This window comes from Vigna unguiculata, chromosome 8 (assembly GCF_037176805.1).
Source record: "Vigna unguiculata cultivar grain cowpea cultivar isolate G323 ecotype 2 chromosome 8, ASM3717680v1, whole genome shotgun sequence".
In the NCBI taxonomy this organism is placed as follows: domain Eukaryota; kingdom Viridiplantae; phylum Streptophyta; class Magnoliopsida; order Fabales; family Fabaceae; genus Vigna; species Vigna unguiculata.
In genome coordinates this window covers 11238937-11247350 of record NC_140799.1, presented here as the reverse complement: position 1 = coordinate 11247350, position 8414 = coordinate 11238937, and the positions used below count along the sequence as shown (strand labels likewise).

The 8414-nt window shown below is 36.6% G+C and overlaps 1 pseudogene; it reads right to left on the bottom strand.

Annotated features, from left to right (window-relative positions):
• Positions 1 to 523: 523 nt before the first annotated feature.
• LOC146884137 (uncharacterized) overlaps positions 524 to 8414 on the bottom strand; it is a 49670-nt pseudogene continuing 41779 nt past the window's right edge.

Below are 8414 nucleotides of genomic sequence, written 5' to 3'. Positions count from 1 at the left end.
ATTTTCAGAAATAGTTGATTAAATGGTGCAGATTTTCCTAATTAATCCGTTTTATGTTACCCAAACCAAATTAATGTAGTCCAAAACAGTATCTCACGCATTCATGGTGTTTTCAATGTATTTATCAATAGGCTAAATATGACAGTTTTCAATTTTTGCATACAACAACAGATTTTTATGAAACTAAGGCATGAATCCATAAGATTAACATGCTAAAAACACATCAGACTACATTCTTCATGTCTAATATGCCTAGTTCAGTTCTTAGCTTGTTAAACCTATCTTTAGTCAATGGTTTTGTAAACAAATCAACTAATTGATTTTTAGTTTTAACAAATTGAATTTCACAATCTCCCTTTTGAACATGATCACAAATGAAATGATGCATAATCTCTATATGCTTGGTTTTACAATGTTGTATTGGATTCTTGGGTAAGTTGATGGCACTAGTATTATCACAATATAAAGGTACCTTGCTTAGCTTTACACCATAGTCCAAAAGTTGATGCTTCAACCATATGATTTATGCATAGCCATGCCCAACAGCACTATACTCAGCTTCAGCAGTGGAGAGTGCCACACATGCTTGCTTTTTGCTATTCCATGGGATTAGACTTAATCCAAGTAGATGGCAAATGCCACTTGTGCTTTTCCTATCCAACTTGCACCCTGCATAGTCCGAATCTTAAAAGCCACTAAGAGTTATGTTAGAATCACATGGATACCATAAACCAACATTGGTTGTTCCCTTGAGGTACCTTAGAATCCTTTTTGCAGCTTTAAAGTGTGATTCCTTTGGATTTGCTTAGAATCTAACACATAAGCATACTCCAAACTGAATATCTGGCCTACTTGCTGTAAGATAGAGCAAAGACCCAATCAACCATCTATATTTGGTTGAATCCACTGGTTGGCCAACCTCATCTGCATCCATAAGACAATTTGTAGCAATTAGAGTGGCAACTTCCTTGCAATCCTCCATTTTGAACTTTTTCAACAAGTCAAAATAGTATTTTGATTGGTTTATAAATGTTCCATGCTTGAGTTGCTTGACTTGCAACCCAGAAAGTAGCTAAGCTCACCTATCATGAACATCTTAAATTCTCCCTGTATAGTTGCAAGAAACTCTTCACACAATGTGTTGTTATTTGAACCAAAGATGATATCATTAACATACACTTGAACAAGTATAACATCACTTTCATGTTTTCTAATGAAGAGTGTTTTATCCATTACACCTCTAGCATAACCTTTTGATCGGAGAGAATTGCTTAGCCTTTCATATCACTATCGTGGTGCTTGTTTCAAACCATATAAGGCTTTTTTCAACTTGAAAATATGGTTAGGATAGAGATGATCCTCAAATCTAGGAGGTTGTGATACATACACTTCTTCATTTAGGAAACCATTCAAGAATGCACTTTTCACATCCATTGGATGCAATTTAAAGTTACACATGCAAGCATATGCTAAGAGTAATCTCACAGCTTCTAGCCTAGCTACAGGTGCATAAGTTTCATTGAAATCAATGCCTTTTTCTTAATTATACCCTTCAGCAACTAGTCTAGCTTTGTTCCTTACAATATTACCATCTTCATCCATTTTGTTTCTAAAAACCCATTTAGTTCTAATTATATTCATATCATCAATTTTAGGCACTAGAAACCACACATCATTTCTTGTAAATTGATTGAGTTCATCTTGCATAACAACAATCCAATTACTATCACTCAAAGCGTCATTCACATTTTTAGGTTCAATTTGATATACAAAAGCAACATGCTCACAAAATACAATCATACGTCTAGTAGATACTCCCTGTTTGATATCACCTATGATGTTGTCCTTTGATAAACCTCTAGGCTGGATCCAATCCTTGGGCAAGTTTCTGTTTGCAACTTTTTCAATCGGCTATTTTTCCTTTTCAACCGATTGATTTCCTACAGCAAAGGGCTTTTCTGCAGCAAAAATCTGCTCCTGCAGTAAATCTTCTTCATCTACATTCTTTGGCACTTGATCTTGCAACTTTGGGTTAGTTTCATCAAATACAACATGCATAGACTCTTCAACAGTCATTAATCTCTTATTATAGACTCTATATGCATGACTTTGTATAGCATAGCCTAGAAAAACACCTTCATCCGCTTTTGCATCAAATTTGGCATCCTCCCTTTGAAAAGATCATAGGGTGTTTTCTTTAAAATTGGCCTAATCAACACTCTATTTAAAACATAGCAAGCAGTGTTGACTACATCAACCCAAAAATACTTAGCATTTGGACATTGAATTTTGATATATCCTTGTTTTCCATAGTTATAACATGTAAAATTAGAAGAGTTTAATTCATCATGTTTGGAAGTATACCTCTTGGGATTACCTTTGCTACCTTTCCTTTTGAGATACTTACCAAACCTTTTGACAAGGAGATTCAAGTTCTCACTTTCACTTGATTCAGCCACCTCATCCTCGAGTTCCTCATTCTTCTTGGTGCTAGTCTTCAAGGCTATGTTCCTTACCTTTTTCTCACTTGACTCTATCTCATTTAGCCTTTGCATATCAATCCCATGCTTTCTAAGCTTGCCAAACAATGCAGCTGTAGTCAAAGTGGATAGATATCTTGTTTCTGAGATAGTCGTGACCTTTGGTTGCTAAGATCTATTAGGACACTTCAACACCTTGATGTTTAACTCTTCTTTGTCAAATTCCTTACCTAAACCCATGAGATGGTTGACTATGTGAATCAATCTCTTTTGTATATCCGCTATAGATTCTCCTGGTTTCATCTTGAATAACTCATACTCTTGAATCAAGGCATGCTTCCTTGCTCTCTTAACATCATTGGTTCCTTCATGAGTCACTTCAAGAACCTCCCACATTTCCTTGACACTCTTGCATTGTGAAACACGAAAAAACTCATCCATGTTGAGAGATGAAGTAGGATATTCTTAGCATTGCAATCATATTGAGTTCTCCTCCTTTCTTCTTCAGTCGATTTAGTCCATGGCTTATCAACCTGCAAATTTTCAACAGTATGCTTAGGAGTATATGGTCCATTTATGATTGCATCTCATATCCCTTGATCTATTGATTCAATAAAGATTTTCATCTTAATTTTCGAAAATTGGTAATTAATGCCACTAAACATAGGGGTCTATGAATTGAGGCACCTTCAGCAAAGGGTAATTTGTTTTTAGCCATTTCAAGTAGTTCAAAAATGATTTAGGACCTTACTTGAGCAAATTTCAAGTACCTAGCTCTAGATACTAATTGTTAGTTTTGAAATGGTTGAAATACCAAAAAGGGGGGTTGAATTGGCTATTTTAAAATTTAGGCTATCTGTGAAAGCTAAAAACCACCTTTAATTGAATCAATTAGATCACCAAGTTAGGATGCAAAAGCTACTAGACTGTATACTTTCAATCGGTCAAAAACAGAGTTAATCGATTGATTTTACTAAACAAATTTTGTTATGGCATAATCAACCGATTGAAACAGAAAAACAGTCGACTGAAATACTGAGAAAAATGCAGAAATGCAAATTCGAGTTTTAAACCAGGAATAGTGCAAAAGAATGATCAAGACCGGTGCTAAATGATTATGCAAACATGCTCAATGCTGCAGATGTCATGAAAACATGCAATAACATGAAAAAGATGATTAAAACACAAGTTCTTTAAACTTTAAATGAATATGCAAGAGAGAAAGGTTAGAAAAGAGATGAGATCACGAGATTTTTATACTGGTTCACTCAAACCTAAGCTACATCCAGTTTGTCAAGGCAACATGAGCTTGACTCTACACTATTTCAAAAGATTTACAAAGTATCCACCCTTACACTTTCAAAATATGCAAAAACTACACAAAAGACTCTTGAATCACACAAGAGTCACACCAGCACAGCAAGAACCCTTTTGTAGACCTAGAAAACCACCAGGCACACACACAAAGCTTGAGAAAAATCAAACCTCAGTGGTAGCACAACCCAGCCTACCACAAACCATTTTCTCCAAGCTTCAAACACAAGCCAAAGGCTCCAAGAATTAATCTAAGATCAATCTTCAACAGTTGCAATCTGAATGATCACGAAAGAGAGAGTTTCCACAAGTTTTCAGAACAATTTCGTGCTAAAAAATGGTCAGAATAACTCTCTTTCGAAAATCACAGCTCTTATAGTCAAACTGTTACGAAATTCAACAGGTTGATTTCTAAATCAATCGATTGATTTCACTTGACTTAAGTGAAATCAATACATTAAAAAATAAATCAACTGTTTGAATTAGTTGTAGTTTAAGACTATTGCAGTCAACCTTTTAATTTGTTAAAAAACCATTCAACAGACTAAAAGAGACATTTTAACTTGTTGAAAAACCATTCAACAGATTAAAACACACACCAAAGACCAAATACATCAAATTAATGCTACAAGGTCTACAATATGAATTACAAACTTCAAATACACTTTCAAGAAGCATACCACATTGGCTTCACATGTCAACAATGAGTATTTTAATAATTTAAATTACAGGGATGATGATATGGTGAAAATGGGTATTATAACGGGTATGAGGACGTGGATGAGGCAGATATGTACATCTCCATCCCTATCCTATACCCAATCGAAAAAGTCGGGTATTCCCCATGCTCATACCCATACCCAGTCATTGCAGGAATTTCCCGTCAAAATGGAGATGGATTCAAGCAATACCCACGAAAACAAGTTTATTTGTTATCCCTACTTGACCATGGTCGTTGGCTATGTTGATTAGTGTTGTCAAAAAGGGCCACCTGGCCAGCCCACCGCGGGTTGGCCACTTATTGAGCCAACCCAACCCGACGCACTTATTAGCGAACCAAAAAATTTTGAACCCGGCCCAGCCCACCACGAGTTGGTGGGTTAAACGGGTTGGCTCACTAATTCAGTTAATTAAAATAAATACAATTTTTTTCTCCAATCCCAAAAAAAATCAATCATAGTTGTGATTAAAATCTAAATACACTTTGATGCAATCAAAAATAATGTTCAACCCCAAATACAAGCCAAAATCACAAAAATATTAGGTTTGTAGTTGTCAACCCAATATGTTGGCTAAAAACAAAATAGCCCAACCCAACTCAAATACCAAAAAATTGTGTGGCCCTTTATCTACGGGTGGGTTGATGAGCCAACTCGGCTCATCACGAGTTCAACTCGGGTGAGCCGGGTTCTTTGTAGACTGGGTCAAAAATTGACCTGTATTGAAAGTTGTAAAAAAAAATTCAACCCATCCTAACCCGAACACGTGGTGAGTTGGGTTATCCCACGGGTTCTGACTCACTTTGACAACTCTAATGTTGATGTTATCATGTCAAAATTTTCATTACTTATGTCTTATGAGTCTTTAAATGTGTTTAGCCTATGATTTTGAGTCATGTCATATATGCTAAATTGAAGTTTTATATTCTTGTTTTCCAAGTATTTGAAATTGCATGATCAACATGAGTAGTTTTTGTATATGTACCCTTTAATTGATTGGTTGACTTAAAACTAGGAGCTAAGTGTTCAAATACATCTAGACACCTTTCATTAACTTGTGCTAAGCTATAATCTCTAAATAGAAAAAATTTTCAAAACCAAAAGACCAAAAATCGAGAGCAAAATTGCTTCCTACTAAAATCAAAATTGAACAATTATGGTGCGTTATGAATCTAGCTTACATGATTTGAGTGTTTAATGTGTATGGAAAATTACTTCCATCATTATATGGCCTTAGTCTTATTTGGTATATGCATGGTTGATTGGTCCTTGTGATTGCATGCTCAAATTACTTTCCATAGAGTCTTCTTTCCGTGCTTTGCTTGAGTTAGTCTTGTTGCTAGTTTTGTCACATGATTTTCTTTCTTTAGAGTTTGACTTTCATTGTTTTTGTGCTTTTCTTGCATGCTATTAGGTTTCTTAGTTTTGCCATTTAAAGTTTTTGTTTCCTTATGTCAACACCTGATTTCGTCTAGACAAATAAAATGTAATTAAAAGAAAATAATATATACATAAAATGCTTAAAATGAAATTTATAAAAAGAAAAATAAAAATTTGAAAGAAAAATTAATTAGAAATTAAAATATAAAGAAACCCTTAAAAATTCCAATCCTAACATTACTACCTACACCCCTATAATTTTCTTTTCTTTTTCACCCTAAAACTCTTACCCACTCTATGGACTCCATGTGGCAACTTTTTCTTTCTTCACTCACCCATTCTCTCATTCACAAAACCACTCAGGCTCACAACACAGACTATTCACGCTAACACTCTTTTTTTTCTCACACACACACCATTCACCAACACTCACCTCACCTCACCACCAGAGACACACATAACACTCACATTCATTCAATTCCTCACAAACTAAAAAAACACAATTTACAAAAGAAAAATGATTTGTTGATAAAAAAGTTTTTAACAAAGTTTGACAAAGTTGACAGGGCACATTTATTTATTTTTTATATTTTTAAAAACATTTCAATGTTGGCTGCAAAAAGAAAATAATAAAAGTTCATTTTCTCTCTCTTTTCTCTGATCTTCCATGGTTGAAACCCTCGTCGCTACTTTTACGGGCTTTTGTCTTCACTCTTTCCTCTTCCGCTTCCCTCACCATGATTTCCTTGATATGCGTTTTCGTCCCCTAATACTACAAGGAGTGGTATGTGTCCCTAAGTCTCGCACATCGGTGGCTTCTTCCAGTGTCACGTTTTAAAAACTTCATTACATAGTCAAATAAACTAAATCCAAATCATAAACTTGATTAAATCATAAGTATCACAAAGTGTTTACAAAATGATTCCAAATCATAAAACAATAAAACTCTGAGAAAACTCTTTATCCCAGTCTAACCCCGCTCCGGCTCTATTCCTCACCAGTTCCACCTGCAACATCATCTGTTCTCGTGTACCGCGTACACGATCATCGCCAAACACAAGCAGATAGGGTGAGCTAACAAAATAAACACATATATATATATATATATATATATATATATATATATATATATGGCACAAATATACAATCGCACAATCACACCAAAGGAAATCCATCCCCTGATATCCCATCACATGGCCACCACCATGTTAATCGTGTTCTACGTCTTCTAATGAGTACCCCAAGGTGTCTTGCTGCCATACCTATGGGCCACAACCGATAGAACATGTGCGGAAACTATTGCTACGAATCATACACCGTACCGCCGGGTGAAGTTCCCAAATACGAATATAGTTCGTAACGTTCTAAGACTACCAAACTCATCAACTAACTACTAAGGAGGGCAATCTATCTGGACCCATCCGTACTGGCCACAACCAGCACACTCACATCGGCAACACTCACACTACAACACTCGCCAACCCAAGCTCAACTCAAGGGTTCCTCGTGTTCATCCACCATCTCGAGCTCAACTCGAGGGATGTCATTTCGAGCTCAACTCGAGGAATGTGACGTGCTTAACCCCTATCACAAGCTCAACTCAAGGGATACGTTCTGAGCTCAACTCAAAGAACACCAGCAAGCCGACCTTTAAGATATCTTAGAAGCCTTGTAGATCACGCACATCATAGCAAGTATAACACCAATCTATTGTAGCAAAAATCGCTTGGCGTGGGACACGTGCCGCCAGGCGTTGCTGCTTCTAGATCACCTGGCGGGGGACACATACCACCAAGCGCTAAGCGCCTTAATCTTCATTGCCACTACAACTATTGCCTGGCGGGACTTCTTGTGCCGCCAGGCACCGCGTGACTTAGTATTTATTGAACTACAGACTCCGCCTGACGCACCTCTCCTTACCGCCAGGCGCCACCGTGATCCTGAACCCCCTATTTCTACATTGTCGCTTGGCTGGTCGATCACCACTGTCAAACGCTACACCAGTACTTGTGTAGTACTGGTTTTAGTTCAGGTTCAAGCACACTTCACACAGGTTGCTCTCAGTTGCTCTCAGTTGCTCTCAGTCTAGAGTACCCCTAATGAAAGGCATTGCCATCTATAATGTTCCAGGCCTTATAGCACCTCACATGTGCATTCATTCCCTAGTCATATAGACAATCCCAAGCATGCTCAAACAAAATATAAGCAGCAACACTAACAATTTTAAGCACATGATCTTATGCACCAATGCAATTTAATATTGACACTCATGCCTTCACCAAACCAATTCTCCACATGTGACTAACCCAAAGGAACATTCAAATTGATAGAGACATACCACATAACCCAATCATGCTTCATTAGAAGTTACTTGAACTTATCAAGAGGTTATTCATGCATTTTAATGACTCCAAAATCAACAATATTGAGTAACGTATATCTCTAGCTACTGACCTCCAAATCCAATCTCCACCGTTCAAAGTGAAGAACCACATGTTATGGACCACCTGTTAAAATTTCA